This window comes from Rhincodon typus, chromosome 14 (assembly GCF_021869965.1).
Source record: "Rhincodon typus isolate 14 chromosome 14, sRhiTyp1.1, whole genome shotgun sequence".
Lineage (NCBI taxonomy): Eukaryota > Metazoa > Chordata > Chondrichthyes > Orectolobiformes > Rhincodontidae > Rhincodon > Rhincodon typus.
The window spans coordinates 14,087,208-14,104,853 of NC_063345.1; positions in this window are offsets into that span (position 1 = coordinate 14,087,208).

Consider the following 17,646-nt stretch of genomic DNA (forward strand, 5'->3'; position numbering starts at 1 on the left):
AGTGTGCTAAATGCCTTTTTAACCATCCTGTCTATATGTGATGCAAAGAATTATGTACCTGCACCCCTAGGTTTCTCTGTTTTGCAATACTACCCAAGACCCTACCATTAATTGTATAAGTCCTGCCCATGTTTAGTGTACCAAAATGCAATACCTTGCATTTATCCAGATTGAACTCCTCCTGCAATTTTTCGGCCCATTGACCCATTTGATCAAAATCTCTTTGTAATCTTAGAAAATATCCCAATCTGACCTCATCACATTCACCAGGTGAACGGGGAAAGCAGTTTCACTTTCAAACATATCAACTCACCAACTGATCACAAGAAATCAGATCTTCCAGTGCAATTCCACCCCTTTTACAATCCCATGAAAGGGCACACAAAATTTCAGATGTTCAATTATCCTTTTCTCACATACCCATTTGATCAGCAACAAAAGTGCGTGAAACTAGACTTCAAATTAGACTTCAAAATTTTCTGAAGAAGGGTCTAGGCCCGAAACGTCAGCTTTCCTGCTCCTATGATGCTGCTTGGCTTGCTGTGTTCATCCAGCTCTACACCTTGTTATCTCAGATTCTCCAGCATCTGCAGTTCCTACTATCTCTACCATACTCTGCCAGCCTGGTTGAAGGTTGCCACCTCGGTCAGTGCAGTCTCAGCCATCTGGTGGACTGCCTTGCTGTATAGGATGAAGGTCAATGGCGTCCACTCTACCTGTGTAAATGCCATCAGCTTCTGTCTGCTATCTCTCACTCTCTGCTAATGTAGACATCTCCCACCAAGACTCATGGTCTATCACTCTCACTATTGTTTGCAACATCTTCCCTCATTCGCTGTCACTTACCCAATTGCCCCACACCACCAATCCTGCATGACCTCTGACTCACTCACTAGGGATAACTCACCATCTTTCCTGCACTTGCACTAACAGCTGTGCTGCCCACTTTCATCACATTCAATCCATCCCTTTCTCTAATTCCAAGAAAAACCAACCCACAGTCGAGCAGAAAGAGACAAGACAGGTGTTGGATGCACAGCATCAACTCCTCGTTACCTACAGGGAGAGGGACCTAACCCAGGTTACCAGTGAAAGACCATGAGTCTTGTTGGGAGATGTCTTTATCAGCAGAGAGTGTGAGATAGCAGACAGAAGATGATGGCACTTACACAGGTTGAGTGGAGAAGGTCATTGACCTTCATCCTATACCACAAGGCAGTCCACCAGATGGCTGAGACTGCACTGACCCTGCCTAATTCGTCAACTGATATTGAATGTTTCCCTTGACTTACTGTGCCAGGACCCCTGACTGAGGCTGTCTCCCCCTGGACAGGGCCTTTTGCTTGAAACATATGCAGAGCATTTGCCATGTATGCTGCTGGCAAATGGTGCAGGTGTTAGCCTGATGATTGTTAAGAGCATGGTGCCAACCAACAACATGTCCACCCCCTCGACCGACGACTGAAGACAACCGTGTGAAGCTTCCAGGCTTTGTGCCTGTGCTAAAAGGCAAGGCAAGACAAAAGCACTGTGTGCCTGTTAGTTCTGGCTGAGGAGGGGTAAGGGCAAGACAGAGATGCTGTGAGAATCCAGGTAAACACAAAGTGAATAAGCGCTAAGAAGGCCTGAGATACTCACTGGTTCAATCAGTGAACAGGGTGCCTGTCTCTATGCGCAAAGTGTACTTGCAGCATCCTTTCAAATGATAGTGCTCCAAACTGCAGCATTGAAATGCAGCAGCTTTGTGCATGTGCATTGGAGATGTGCCATGATGATATGGAGAGGCCCATGGACGTGGGTTGCATTTGGTCACTGCCATGGAGCGTGGCCTGAGATGTTGGTGCCATCTGTCAAAGATGGAGGTCCAGAGTGAGCTGGAGTCACCAGGTACCTATTCTGAACTTTAATGTCAGGAATTCTCCATGTCTAGTTTCTATCTGGTGGGTAGCAGAACAGGAATGTGCAAATTAATGAGGTCAGATAAGATTAGAATTAAAATTAGCTTTATTGTCACATGTGCTCAAATGAGTACAATGAAAAGTTTACAAGTCACCACTTATGGTGCTATCATAGGTACAAAGGTACCTAAGTAGAGATTCTTAAGTACAAATGCTTAGGGGAAAATCATTAGAAAAGGAAAGAAATAAAATATCCAACATTACAGATCATAGAAATAAATTAGAAAAACAAAAAAATAAAAAATTCAGAATCACAGTCCTTCCAAACCAGTCCACACCGGCATCTAGCCTCTAGTCCACACTGGGTCTTGACTCCGGATTGCGCTGGGCATCACCTTGAGGCTCTCGAGGCCGGAAGTCCATGCAGAAGCTATGCCGGGCTGCCGAGAGACCGCCATGCTAGGCCAGGAGACCGTCACACCAGGTCCACGCTGTAGCCATGGGTTCAGGATATCGCCAAGAAGAAAGAAGGAAGAAGAAACACAAAAGCGAAGATAGTAACGAGGGTGATACTGAGTGATGATCCTTGTTAATCGACCTCTTGTGGCTCACTTGAAAGAATCTTGTCTTGACATTCAGAATTTAGCTGGAAAAGGTGACTTGTTGCACCTAATATCGAGAAAGCCCTTGCTCAACTTCTCATGTGATTCTCCCAAACTTTTTGCCATTGTCTACATCATTCAGGCCTGGGGAAAGATTCTTCTCAAAGTCTCCATTCTTGACAATTTGTTTTGAAATTGAATAATCAAAATTAAAGTTACGAAGTATTATGGTATGGACATATTACAATGGCAGTTTATTTTAGAACTTTATATACAGTTTGATATATCAATTTCCCCAAAAATAATCTTAAATTTGAGGAAAAATAAATTCAAAACTTTTTATTTGACCCGATCATCATTCAGATTCCGTTTATTTGCCTGCCACAAATTGTCGATTTGACTGCCACCAAACTGCTCCTGCTCGTTCGAAATACAGCTTCATTTTCTATTATTTCTGCCCCACTGCCCTAATGAGATGTCACATTTGTGATGACTTCATTTTTTAACTATTCAATTGACTGTCGGTAAAACTGTCAGTACATATTGGAGGTGTCCCAGATTGCAAAGAGTGTACAAACAGCTCCCTGGATCACATTGGCAGAATCCATTGCATTGTTTTGCTCTGATGCAGACAGAAAAGAAGCTCAGCTGATTCATTGTGGCTGACTGCATGGCAAAGTAATCATAACAAAATCACTGGGACCATTTTTACATGATAACAATTTAATTTCTAGGAATTTTCTGTCTGATGAATATCTTGGAAGCCTGAATGGAAGCACTCTTGGGAAGCAATCCCATTTGGTGTATAAAATCATAAATGATTTATCTTACTTTTACAAATAACTGAAGGTCAATCTTAATGCAAATATATATCTTGGTAATTTTGTCTCTGGCCAGGTATAGATCCAATAAAATGTCTTTACAAGGTTTGCTATGCTTCAGGGTTTCATTGTGGTTATTTTCACCATTGTTATTTTGTCTATTTATTTCAATATGTGTCTTTCTCTTTTGGAATGGATGAGTTCTCAAAGTGGTACAATTTGTTATGCAAATACCTACGAGAGAAAGTGTGCCAGCAAATTCTTGCACTATAGAGGGCATCAAAATTAAGCATTTTTAAATCTATACTCAGGATATAGATGTTAATGGCTAAACCAGTGTTTGTTGTCCATCCCTAATTGCTCAGAGGGCAGTTGACAGTCAACCATATTGTTGTGGGTCTGGAGTCACATATATACCAGGCTCGATGAGGATGGCAATTTTTATTCCCTAAAGCACATTAATGAACTAACTGATAACAATTTTAAGGTCATTATTAGACTCTTAATTCCAGAATTTTTATTGAATTCAAATTCCCCCACCTGCCATGGGAAGATTTGAAGCCAGGTCCCCAGATCATTATATGAGCCTCTGGATTAGCAGTTCTGACAATAATTCCATGAGGCCTCCCCCAATAATGCTATCATTTATCCCTCTTTTGTTACCCTTACGCGTTTTCTATCAGGGGTTTCTGGATTGGAAGTGGAACACTTCCGATAATGATCTCTCAACCAACATCACTAAAAGTACGTATTATCTGATCATTGCTTTTTGTCGGAATATTGCATCAAAATTGGCTATTGCAATTGTTACATTACACAGTGAATTGCAAAGGACATTCTGACCTTTATTGCAAGAGGAAGGAAGTGATATTGCATCTCTTCAAGGTTTTGTTGACTTGACATTTGGAGTACCGTGTATGGATTCAGTTCCCTAAAGAAAGAATGATTCAACAACATCAGAGGAATCACCTGTTTAGGAATCTGACATGACCCTGTCCTCTTTAGAGTTTCACAGGGGCTGGTTTGGAGGTGACTGGAAAATGTCTTCATGTTTGCCAATTACTAAGGCCATCAAAACAACTGTAGAGGCAGGAAAATTTCAGTGAAACCGGCAGGTTAGGAAGCTTTTTAATCAGTGAAACTGAAGAACTGCAGCCATGGCCAAGTTAGAGGCTTTGGATCACAGCAGTCCTTCTCAGAAAGTGATTCCGGTGTTTTACAGGTCAAACATCTTGGAGGTCAGTTCATGTGTCTTGCACTTCACTCAACTTCAGCTCCAGTTCCTGCTTCCCTGCCTTCACCAAAGCAGGGGAGCAGCTAAAGCAGTCCTGCACCATGCTACCTTAACGAGTACCCACAGCATCAGCAGCAGCTGGGTTCACCAAAATCACATGCCATTCCAGAGGCTACAGAGATCAAGGGAAATGAGGTCCCCAAAGCAGCATCTTTAAGCAGAGGATCAACTCTCTCAAAATGTTTGAGCACTAGTGGCAACTGGACCTCCTTCCCAATACAGCCGGTGTGCAGGCATTGTCATTGGTTGTATAGGTGCCTGATCCTGAAGGGTCTGCTTGCAGATTTCTGCTTCTCCCTGAGACTGTGCTCTCTACTGTAGTAGAGAGAGTAAGCAGAGAATTAAGTGTGTCACAATGGTTTGTGTGAATAGGATAGAAAGACAAGCTTTGTGGATGCTGACTGTGACATGAGTGCAAGAGGGTAATAGAATGAGGGTGAAATTGGCCACTCAAATGGGGATGTGAAGTTTCTGGTGTGATAACATAGAACATAGACCATAACAGCGCAGTATAGGACCTTCGGCCCTCGATGTTGCGCCAACCTGTGAAACCAATCTGAAGCCCATCTAACCTAAACTACTCCATTATCATCCATATGTTTATCCAATGATGGTTTACAATTTGTTATTGTTATTATACAATTAGGAACTTCGATCTTTAAAATTGTAATAAAATAGGTTTTGGTTTCAGTTTGGAAATTGTGACTTTTTCTTCATGACGTCAGAAAGTCATTTGGAACAGAGAACTAAAGAAATTGTAGAATCAAACATCATGTCCAAAATGCCATACAAGGTGTGTGATTTATATATATGTTAATATCATTTATTTTGGATATTTAGATGTACAGCCTGGGCTTTGTGTGTGTGGGGAGAGGATTAATGATTAACTTGTAATGATGGATGTAGCCATTTTTTTTTTAATAAAAGCAGTATGAAAAGAGATAGTTCTTGGAGGCAAATAGGAATTTGTTTCATTGTTCTCTCCTAAAACTTCTCCCAATGTAAACATTATAGAGCATTAGGCTTCAAGTAGAAGATTCTTGACTCTTTTGGAGTTGGGGAAACACCATAGCTTGAACAAAGCCTTTGTGTGCTGAACAGTTTCTGTGGATCTCAGCTCCTGAGATAGTTTAGAGCTGTTAAGCAATAGGACCTCAGTATAAGGAATTAGCGTGGAAGTCCCAGAGCAGAAGAGTTTGATTCAAACGCAGAAGGGGTTATTTGAAGCTAAGGAAGTCCAGGCTCTGTTGTATGAAGACTCAAGGAAGAGGCTTTGAGATTCTCAGGACTGGGAATTAAAGCATTTGTTAAATTAAGCCCTGTTGGTGAAAATAGAGATGCGAGTTCTCTCTGGAGGGAGTACTGTAAAGGAGTGATTTCAGAATTAATGGAATTGCATTTTACCACATTTCAAAATCTTTAAATTTGTGTTCTATGTAATTAGTTTGGTTTATTCATTTTTAAAACAATATTTTCCATAATAATAAATCAGTTTTATTGTTAAACCAAATCTACAGCATTGTGTGTTTGCATTTTAGTTCAAAAAAAAAAACACCTTGTTAAAACCAAAAAGAATTTAAAAATGATCCATCAATCCAGACTTCTGTCTGGAATTTGACTGAATCATAGAGATATAAAGCACAGAAACAGATCCTTTGGTTCAACTCATCCATGCCGGCTAGATATCCTATCTAGTCCTATCGTCCCATTTGCCAGCATTTGGCCCATATCCCTCTAAACTCTTCCTTTTCATATCCATCCAGATACTTTTTTAATGTTGTAATCATACTAGTCTCCACCACTTCCTCTCATATACACATCACCCACTGCATAAAAATGTTGCCCCTTCAGTCCCTTTTATATCTTTCCCCTCTCATCTTAAACATGCTCCCCTACCCATGACCCTCATGATTGTATAAACCTCTATAAAAGGATAACAATAATCTGGGGTGATAACAAAGAAAGCATGTAATTGAAGTTAAATGGCTCAGTCAGACACCTAGGCAGTTGATTGCTGAAAATTTACAAGTTTTGTTTTATGACCACATGAAGATAAATGATCAGAGGTCACAATCACGTTTCTGGTCAAAAGAAGAATTCATGTCAGAAGAAGTGAAATGTAGAAATCTCTAGGCTGTGAGAACGGAAAAGGACTCCAATTTGTCAGAACTGGAAAGAAGTCTCTAGGCCATCAAAATGGGGAAGAGTAAGAAATCTTAAAGTTAAAAAGAAAAAAAAGCTTTGTTTTCTCCTTTTTTTGTGATAATTGTATTCTTTGGAGAACACTGGCAACCTCATGTGAGTACGTTCAGTGACCACCGTGGTAACCAAGCTGCAAATACAAACTTTATGATCTATCAAGCCAGGTTTCACCCTGACTTGTCCAGTATTACCATCATCTGGGTTCATCATAGTTGGCAGGAAGAGGAATGAGTGCAGTTATAAAGTATGTGGTCCTCCGGAATGTTGTGTGCCGAGAAAGTTAGAGTGTGGGGTTTGGCACCTGATGAATAGCATTATACTTTCTTTCCCAGCCTCCAGAGGTCCTCATAGTGCAATGTCTCTGGGTTCAAGGGAGACATGTCTGCTGCTGACATCCTTAACCACCTCCATCTATGCCTGTTTGGAATGAAGAGGCTGCCCTTTTCCTCCTGCATTGACATATCATTACCTGCTACCAATCTCTTGCTTTATCCCCACACCCTTGTACACAATTTCTATCCAAATAATCATCCAATGCCATGTGGATTACCTCAATGTCCTTATTGCACGATGTAGTAGTTGGAAAAAAAAATCAATCACTCTTACAGAGGGGAAAGCAGGAAAAGACATTAAACTATTGCCCAGAAGGGATCCTCAGTGAAACATTTTGCAGAAAGCAGGAACTAGACTTGCATAGACAAGATGCCTACTTAAATCACGCAGTGCACTAAAAGACATGTGCACCAGTGCTGTAACTACAGTGATGCAAGCAATGCAGTCATGTGAAGGCTTCGGAGTTTAAAAGGGACCCAAGCCACTTTTCTCTAATTTCAAAAATCTACTTTATTCATAAAAATATTTTTATATACATACATAGTCATTAAAGCAGTTTGGTTCTGTACAGAACCATTTGAAGTAACAGACATTGGAGTGTATCCAACTAACAAACCAAAGGAATCTCTTACCTGTAAAAAAACTATATTTTCATATATTTGAGGCACCAGGAGAGTCCAATAGCTGAGCGGACCCTCATTTAACTTTGGCAGAAAGACCTCAGACAGTGGTCTTTCCCTACTGCCCCTGGGCAGAAGCTGCTCCAAGCTTTAGGACATCCCTCAGCTGGTCCTTGGAACATGCCAGTCTATAACACCCAGTCGAGGTCAACTCTTTGCTCTGGAAGACCAACAAGTTTCAGGCAGACCAAAGAGCATCTCTTATCTAGTTGATGTCCTCCAGGAGCAATCGGTGTTTGTCTTAATGTGCATCTGGGGGAACAGACCGTACAGCACAGAGTCCTGCATCACGAAGCTGCTCAGGACAAATCTCAACAAAAACCATCTCCAGACTTCCTTTGCAAAGGCACATTCCAGAAGGAAATGTGTGACAGTCTCTACTTTCCCCCCACCTCCCCCCACTCCCACAGCTGCTTCAAGGGCAGTGTCGAGTGCTGCGCAGAGACTGGGTGTACAAGAAGGATCCAGTGGGTGGTGCCCTTCTCACCACCAGCCAAGTGATGTCTTGGTGCTTGTTGGAAAGTTCTGGTGATGAGGCATTCTGCCAAATGACTCTGACAGTCTGCTCAAGGCACAACCTGATGGGATCCACCCTGTCTTTTTCCCCGCGTGGTCTCCACGTGCTAACCACTTCCTGATGGACTTATGGTCAGTGATGTTTTGCATTGCAAATTTTTCCATAAAGGATAAGTGTTAGGGACCCAAGCCACCAGCAGAAGAATGTCAGGAATAATGACATTTTATACTGTGGTATGCTCTGACGCAGAGGTACCACATAAGTTACAATTACTCTGGTAATGGAATGTCGCTTGTGCAAGGATAATGGACATGGAAGTGCTGGAAATATTCAGCAGGCCAGGCAGCATCTGTGGAGAGAGTAACAGTTAATATTTTGGGTCAATTATCATTCATCAGATATTATAAATTAACAGCTTTTAAGCAGGAAAAAAGCCATGGAAACTGGCTGGGAAGTGACCGAAGAACAAAGACCAAAGAACAGTGACAACACAGGGGGAGGAGCGATTAATTAACAGAAGGGATAATGCTGCAAGGCATCTCCTAATCATGTTATTTGCCTTCACCACATGATTCGATTGAGTGATGTCCTTTCATAACTAACATCTTTGGGAATATTATATTACAACACAGATGCAGAGAAGGTGAGGAGTGGGTATGGGTCCTGGAGCCTGGAGCCACTCCCAGCACCTTTATTGGCTGTTAACAGGTGTGAGCATGGGAATGGTAAACATTCCAAGTTGGGTTGGTGAGATAGAAACCAGGTCAAATAGCACTTGTGTGGAGAGTGTTTAATATCTTGCTCAGTCCGAGAGCTTTCATTCCACAACCTCAGGTGTCTCAGCTGTCCCTTATTTATAGGTGCTCAAAGACAGTTGAGGCCCACCACCAGTTTATTTTAACCTGAACAATGGCATTAACAATGATTGAGAAGATGTTAACAGGAAAGACTGCAAACACAACTCCAGCTGGAGTAACTATCCTGGGAAACTAGGCACAAGCGGCAGACAGAAACAAGAAGCATCCATTGTACCAGGTGTGGCTAGGAATGAGATCCTGTTCCCAACAAGCAAACCTGGGAATGAATCACTAATTCATCTGGAGAGACTGGGATTTGGTCCCTATCTCATCAGGGGAGCACAAGACTCAGTAAAGAACAATTACAGGAACTATTCATTTCCTTGAGCCTTCCCATCCATAGAGTCATAAAACTGTACAACATGGAAACAGACCCTTCAATCCAAATCATTGACACTGATCAAATGTCCTAAATTAATCTAGTCTCATTTGCCAGCATTTGGCCCATATCCCTCTAAACGTTTCCTATTCATGTACCCATCCTGATGCCTTTTAAAATGTTGTAATTGTACCAGCCTCCACCACTTCCTCTGGCAGCTCGTTCCATACAGGTACCACCTTCTGTGAAAAAGTTGCCCCTTAGGTCTCTTTTAAACCTTTCTCCTCTCAACTTAAAACTATGCCCTCTGATTTTGGACTCCCCCAACCCCGGGAAAAAGACCTGGGCTATTCAACCTATCCATACACCTCATGATTTTATAAACTTCCATAAGCCCCTCAGCCTCCAATGCTCCAGGAAAAATAGCCCCAGCCTATTCAGCCTCTCCCTATAGCTCAAACCCTCCAACCCTGGCAACATCCTGTAAATCTTTTCTGAACCCTTTCAAGTTTCACAACATTTTTCCTATAGCAGGGAGAGCAGAATTGAATGCAGAATTCAAAAAGCGGCCTAACCAACGTCCTGTACAGCTTCAACATGACATTGCAACTCCTATACTCAATGCACTGACCAATAAAGGCAAGCGTACCAAATGCTTTCTTCACTACCCTGTCTACCTGTGATTCCACCTTCAAGGAAATATGAACCTGCACCCCAAGGTCTCTTTGTTCAGCAACACTCTCCAGAACCCAACTATTGAGTGCATAAGTCTTGCCATGATTTGCCTTTCCAAAATGTAACAACTCACATTTATCTAAATTAAACTCCATCTGCCACTCCTTGGCCTATTTGCCATCTGGTCATGGTTCCATTGTACTCTGGAGGTAACCTTCTTTGCTGTCCACTACACCTCCAATTTTGGTGTCATCCACAAACTTACTAACCATACCTCCTATATTCACATCCAAATCATTTATATAAATGACAAAAAGCAGCACACCCAGCACTGATTCTTGCAGCACACCACTAGACACAGGCTCCCAGTCCTAAAAAAACAACCGTCCACCACCCCCCTCTCGCTCCTACCTTCAAGCCAATTTTGTATAAAATGACTAGCTCTCCCTGGATTCCATGTGATCTAACCTTGCTAACCAGTCTACTATGCATAACCTTGTTGAATGCCTTGCTGAAGTCCATATAGACAACGTCCACCACTCTGCCTGCATCATTCTTCAAAAAAAAACTCAATCAAGTTCGTGAAACACGATTTCCCACACTTAAAGCCATGCTGACTATCCCTAATCAGTCGTTGCCTTTCCAAACACATGTTAATTCTGCACCTCAGAATCCCCTTCAACAACTTACTCACCACAGACGTCAGGCTCACTGGTCTATAGTTCCCGGCTTTTCCTTACCACCTTTCTTAAATAATGGCACCACATCTGCCACTCTCTAGTTTTCTGGCACCTCACTCATGGCTATCAATGACACAAATATCTCAGCAAGGAGCCCAGCAATCACTTCCTTAGCTCCCCACAAAGTTCTGGGATACACATGATCAGGTCCCAAAGATTTATCCACTTTTATGCATTTTAAGAAGTCCAGCACCTTCTCTGTAATATGGACACTTTTCAAGATATCACTATTTGTTTCCCCAAGTTCCCTAGCTTCCATTTCCATTTCCTTCTCCACAGTAAATACTGATGCAAAAATACTTGTTTAGCATTTCACCCATCTCCTGCAGTTCCACAGATAGCTGGCCTTGTAGATCTTTAAGGGGCTCTATTATCTCCTTAGTTACTTTTTTGGCGTTGATGTATTTGCACAATCTCTTTGGATTCTCCTTAACCTTATTTGCTGAAACCATCTTTTGCCCTCCTGATTTCCCTCGAGTATAATTCTACTGCCCTTATACTCCTGGAGGGATTCACTCAATCCCAGCTGTCTATTCATGCATAGCCTCATCCTTTTTCTTGACCAGAGTGTCAATTTCTCTAGTCATCCAGCATTCCCTACACCTAGCGGCCTTGCCCTTCACACTAACAGGAACATACTTCCTCTGGACTCTCATTATCTCAGTTTTGAAGGCCTCCCACTTTCCAACCATCCCTTTACCTGTGAATAGCCTCTCCCAACCAACTTTTGAAAGTTCTTGCTTAATGCCGTCAAAATTGACCTTACTCCAATTTAGAACTTTAACTTTTCAATCATGTTTATCCTTTTCCACTATTTTAAAACTAACAGAGCTTTGATCACAGGCCCCAAAGTGAACTTCCACTGACACCTCAGTCACTTGCCCTGCCTTATTTCCCAAGAGGAGGTCAAGTTTTGCTCTTTCTCTAGTAGGCACATCCATGTTTGAACCAAACATCGAGGTCATGGTTGGCAATGCAATTCCCATAAAAAACACAGCTAATTTAATGTTTAACTATGGCAGTAAACATCACAGATTAATCTGGTTTGTTTAAATTTAGGACAATCCCAGGTACTCAGCTTGTGGATTCCAAATCCCACAAGAGCTGCCAATTTATCATTACAAACGTATTCAAACTTGACTGAAATGATCACCTGACTAGATTTCACTTTGAAATCCTTTACTGTATCAAACAAACTAAAAGCAATGTTGACTGGACAGCCATCTTATGCTTTAAACTGCAAAATACATATTTGCTAATGCATTAATATGATTAAAAATCTACCTCCACCATTATATTTTACTCTGTCCCTTAAATCAGACATTCTATTCTCCAGAACCAGTCCAAAGTGATTCTTGTTTTCAGAAGGCTTTCTTCCCTTATTTTGCCTTTCCAGCCAGGTAACTTCCAAGTCCCAAATGGCTTTTAATATAGAGTTACCATGGAAATTCCTTACTCTATCCAAAGCTGGCAAGTCTTAGAGTCTCATCTAAATCCTCAAAAAGTTAATCTCTTCAACTTGACTATGTCCAGTTGAACAAGTAAGGATGAATCGTTGGGCCTGGCTCTTGTAAATGAGGTGGGCCAAGTAGATCAAGTGTTAGTGGGGGAGCATTTAGAAGGCAGTGATCATTGTACTGTAAGATTTAGGACAATAAGGGATAATGATAGTCATAGAGAGTAAGAAGAATCAATCAGCAGAGAACCAAACTTCAGTGAGTTAGAACAGAATCGTGCTGGATCAACTGGCAGGAAAGGTTGATGGGAAAAACAGTAACTGAGAAGTGGGCCACCTTCAAAGAGGAGATGTTTTGGGTACAGTCATATTCCATCAAAAGGTAAAGGACAAACAAAAGCAGAGCTCCCTAGATGACAAAGGAGATATAAATTATGATAAAGAAGTAAAAGTGTGTTTATGATAGGTGTCAGGTAGAAAGCACCATTAAGCACCAAAAGGAATACAGAAGGTTCAGAGGGATGTGGAAATCAGAGAAGCAAAGAGGAATTATGGGAAAAGTGTATCCCATTATCTTCTTCAAGCTTTTAAACAGTAAAAGGGCATAAAAAAGAGGAGTCGGGGAGATTTAGGACAAAAAGGGGATTTACACAGAGGTAGGAGGAATGGCTGAGGTATTAAATACTTTGCATCTGTCTTTAACAAGGATCTGATTGATACCCAGGCCATGGTGATAGAGGAGGAAATTTTGTCACTAGAAGGGTTCAAAATTGATAAGGGAGCAATACTGGATAGATTATTGATATTTAAAGTTGACAAGGCACTAGGACCAGGTAAGATGCAATCAAATATATGTAAGGAACTGAGAGTGGAAAATGCAGGGGCACTGGGCATAACCTTTCAGTCTTCCCGAGACTCAGGGAGGTAGCAGAAGACTGGAAAATTGCAAACATCATGCCCTTGTTCAAAATGGTTGTAAGGATAAGCCTTGTGATTACAGAGCAGTCAGTTTAACTTCAATGCAGGAAATCTTCTAGAGACAGTTATTTGGAATAGAATTCATAGCCACGTGGAAAAATGAGGTTGATTAGAAAGAGTCAGCCTGCATCTTTAAAGGGGAAGTTGTGTTTAACTAACATGCTGGGGCACTTGGAGGTAACAGAATGGGTTGATGAGGGCTGTCCTATTGATGTGGTGTACATGCACTTCCAGAAAGTATTCAATACAATAACACACAACAGACTTATGAGAAAGGTAAGAGCTTATGGAAGAGATAGAAAGGACACAGATACAAAATTTGTTTAGTAATAGGAGTAATGGTAAATGGATATTTTCAGGCTGAAGAAAGATTAGTGGTGGGCACCCCTAGGGGTTGGTATCGGGGCCCTCACTTTTCCTGATGAATACAGTAATGATCTAAATCTTTGTCTGCAGCTGGCAATTTCAAAGTTTGTGGATGATGTAAAATTCTGAGGACAGTGAAGAACTTCACAAGAACTTAGACAATAGAGTAGACAGATAGATGGCACATGAAGTTTAATGCAGAGAAGTGTGAGGTAATGCTCTTTGATAGATAAGACATGCAACTCTACAGGGTATGGAAGATCAGAGGGACCGTTTTGAATCTGGTGAGACTGACAATTTATCATCAAGAGTGCAGATGTTTTGGTCACTGTTTACAACTTTGACTTTCTTCCCAGTGAAGGCACCTAGTTTCCCCCCTTTGATCTTTAAACACAAGTTACCCAGAATGGAATTCTGAACAGATCACATGTATTCCTCCATTTGACCCTATATTAAATACACAGACCCAATACATAACAATCTTACAAATCTATGATATTTGTAATGTTGAAGTGATTTGTGTGTCCTGAAGATATGTTAAATAAATATGTTCTTTCATTGCATCATCACATTGCAGTTTTGTGACATTAAAGGTGCTATATGGATATAGGTTGTTGTTGACAATGAATGTTTTCTGCACTGTATGTAGGGAGTTGGTTAGTTCAGTTGGCTGAACAGCTGGTCTGGATACTAACCATGGGTTTAATTCAGACACTAGCTGAAGTCTGCATGATTTTCTTCTTCTCAACCTCCTCCCTCATCTGAGATGTGGTAACCCTCAGGTTGAAACACCACCAGTTGTCTCTCTAATGAGAGAGTGGGGACTATGGCTACTTTACTGCACTGCAATGCAATGCAATTAGTTGTTCCAAAACACATAGCAGGAGCCATGAAGAATGTAAGGACACAAGATGTCCACTAGATGGAGAACTTGGCTACCATCAAGAGTGATTTGATGCAGTACCACTGATGGTGCGTGCCAAGGTTTCGTGGACATTGCTCCAAAACTAAGCTTGCATTATATTTATGCCTTGACAACACCAACATTTACTCCTTCACAGACAACAGGAGCCTTAGCAATAAATAAAGCATAGTCCCAGACAGTGGCTCAATTGCACAATCACACCAGATTTCAAAATATTGCCCTTTAAGTCTATACCTGCATACCTCATTGTGGTAAATTAGTCTGGAAGTATGTGTCACCTTTGTACCATCACTTTTAGAACATCCCTGAGTGTGCACAGGATCACTGCACTGATGGTGCTCTATGCATCACCTTACCAACCAGCCACATTAGCCATCAGCAGCAAGCCTAGGATTCGTGATGCGATATTACAACAGGCTGAAGTGAATCCTGGCCATTCACAAACGTCTGTGTAAGTTCAAAATGACTGCAGCTTAAAGAATGGAGATTGGCTTCAGCAGCAAAAACAAAACAGATCAACTTTGGTAATATTTCAGCAGTTTAAATAGGCAGCTCACCACCAACTTCTTAAGGGCAACTAGGGACGGGCAATAAATGCTCTAAATAAACAAACTAATTAATGCATTTATCTATTAATAAATGGAGAAAATAAATGGCAATAAATCAATAAATAATAGAAGCAATGCCCACATCCCTAAAATGAGTATAAAATAATTTCAATTGTTAAAACAAAATATTCCTCTCCCTTGTAGAGTGTACAATTTAATGGATATTTTAAAAAAATAATAATTTCTGTATTGCAGGTTCTCCAACACTTGGATAAATATAGGGAAATGATATGAAAGGTTTTTTTAACCAATAATTGCATTGACAAATTTTAAAGTTCTGATGAAAGGTCACTGAACCCAAAACATTAACTCTGCTTTCTCTCCATGGAGGCTGCTAGACCTACTGAGTTTCTCCAGCAATTTCGGTTTTTCTTTCAAATTTCAAAGGCAGATGTTATTCACATGTCTCTCTATCAAAACCTGTCAAGTTCCCATACAACTCAAATAATTGCCCACCCTTGCTTTAAGGGGTGAGTCCATGAGGTTAAAATTGGCTTAATTTGAGAAGTTGGAGGGACAAGCATAGTATTTAAAGTGACAAGGGATTTTATAAAACAGAAATAGAGAGAAATTAGTTTCTGTTTTGGTAAATCCAGAAAGAGGGGTACAATCTTAAAATCAGACCTTGAACCTGCGGTAGTGAAGCAGGAAGCATTTTTTCACCTAATAGTAATTTTCAATACTGAGTTTGATGAATTTAGCTAAGGGTTTCAAGGGGACTATGAAGCATACTTAGGATAAATAGACTTGAGGTACAGATAAAATCATGATCTAATTAAAAGCTGAGTCAAAGCAGGGCACTGATTTCAGTAGATATACTCTTTAATGTCAATATTAACTTGTCTATTTTAAATGCATTAATGCCACCTTTCAAACAGTTGGCACAATTCCATTTATTGTCCATCATTGTTTTAAATAGTTATTTCCATGGTGGCAAATTAATGCTGCTAGTTTTTATAACACGGTTTCTTTTGAAAAGCAAATTCTTAAACGGGACTTTTCTGTCGTAGTATTACTAACAATAGCCTGGACTGTACTTTAAGAGTACACAGAGGCTATGAATGTTTCGCATCCTTTAAGAGCAAATCAGAAATTAACTCTAATTGATCACACACGTGTAGTTCAGCATAGAAGTAGCTGTCTGAGTTGCCTCCTCCTCCTCCTCCTCCTCCAAATGCTTCACTGTAACAATATGTCTTTGAGAGACCTGCTATTTGTTTCCAGTGTGAGTTTTTAAGCAGTCTGTTAAGTACTAAAGAGGGGTCTGTTCTGAGGAAAGGTTACTGTTCTTGAAATGCTAACTCGGTTTTCTCTCTTCACAAACGCTGCCAGACCTTCTGAGTTTCCAGCATCTGATGTTTAAAGTTTTCTTTTTAAGTGCTAATATCTACCAACCTCTGTGCCACTGTAACTGAATATTTTTACAAATGTTCTGTCTCATTATTTTACAGATTTTAATTCCTGTCAGAGTTCAAATTTAAAAATAATTTTGAAACCTTTTCTTCTCTTATCTCTCAATAGTTTTTTTTCCTCTACTTTGCTTTTTTAGTATTGAGTTAAATATCCCAATGGCTATTTTCCAATATAGACCCTATGCTGCTTGTTAATTGTTCCTCAATCTTTATCGGTTTGTCCACAAAATACAAACCAAATATTTTTCACATCATTGATGCTCAATAAAAATATTCATGGAGATAATTTTAAAAGGTTCTGCTGCTAGTGTACGTTCCACGACTGCCAATGTGGAATATCATAAAATTGGAGGTGTGTTTCCCCTTCAGGTCCATCAGTTAAAATGATGTGTTCCAGGAGTGGATAAGGCTTCTTGTCAGCACTGAAATGTGAAGAAAATGGGTGTCAAAACTATAAGAATTATTTACTGAGAAATGGAACGAAAATTAAGATCATGCATGAAGGCACCATTTTGAATTTATGCTCTTTGAACAGTCCATAACTATGGATTAATCCACCTAAATCTGGACCCATTTCAAAGGCTGAATGAGGTACAGTGACAGATTATAGGCCCCCTATTACCTGCACTCTCTGATCTGCATTGGGCCTTAGTTGTTGTGGCCATGTGAACAACGGTGATCTCCCAGCCGAGTTACTGTTTTTATTCACTCGTGAGACGTGGGCATCACTGGCTGGAACAGCATTTATTGCCAGTCCCCAGTTGCCCTTGAGATGGTGGTGAGCTGCCGTGTTGAACTGCTGCAGTCCCCACAATGGGGGAGGGAATTCCATGATTTTGACCCAGCAACAGTGAAGGAATGGCAACATATTGCGGCAGACCACTGGTCACAGGCCTCCAGCCCAAAAAACAACCCTTCATCATCACCCTCGTCTCCTACCTTTAAGCCAATTTTATATCCGGT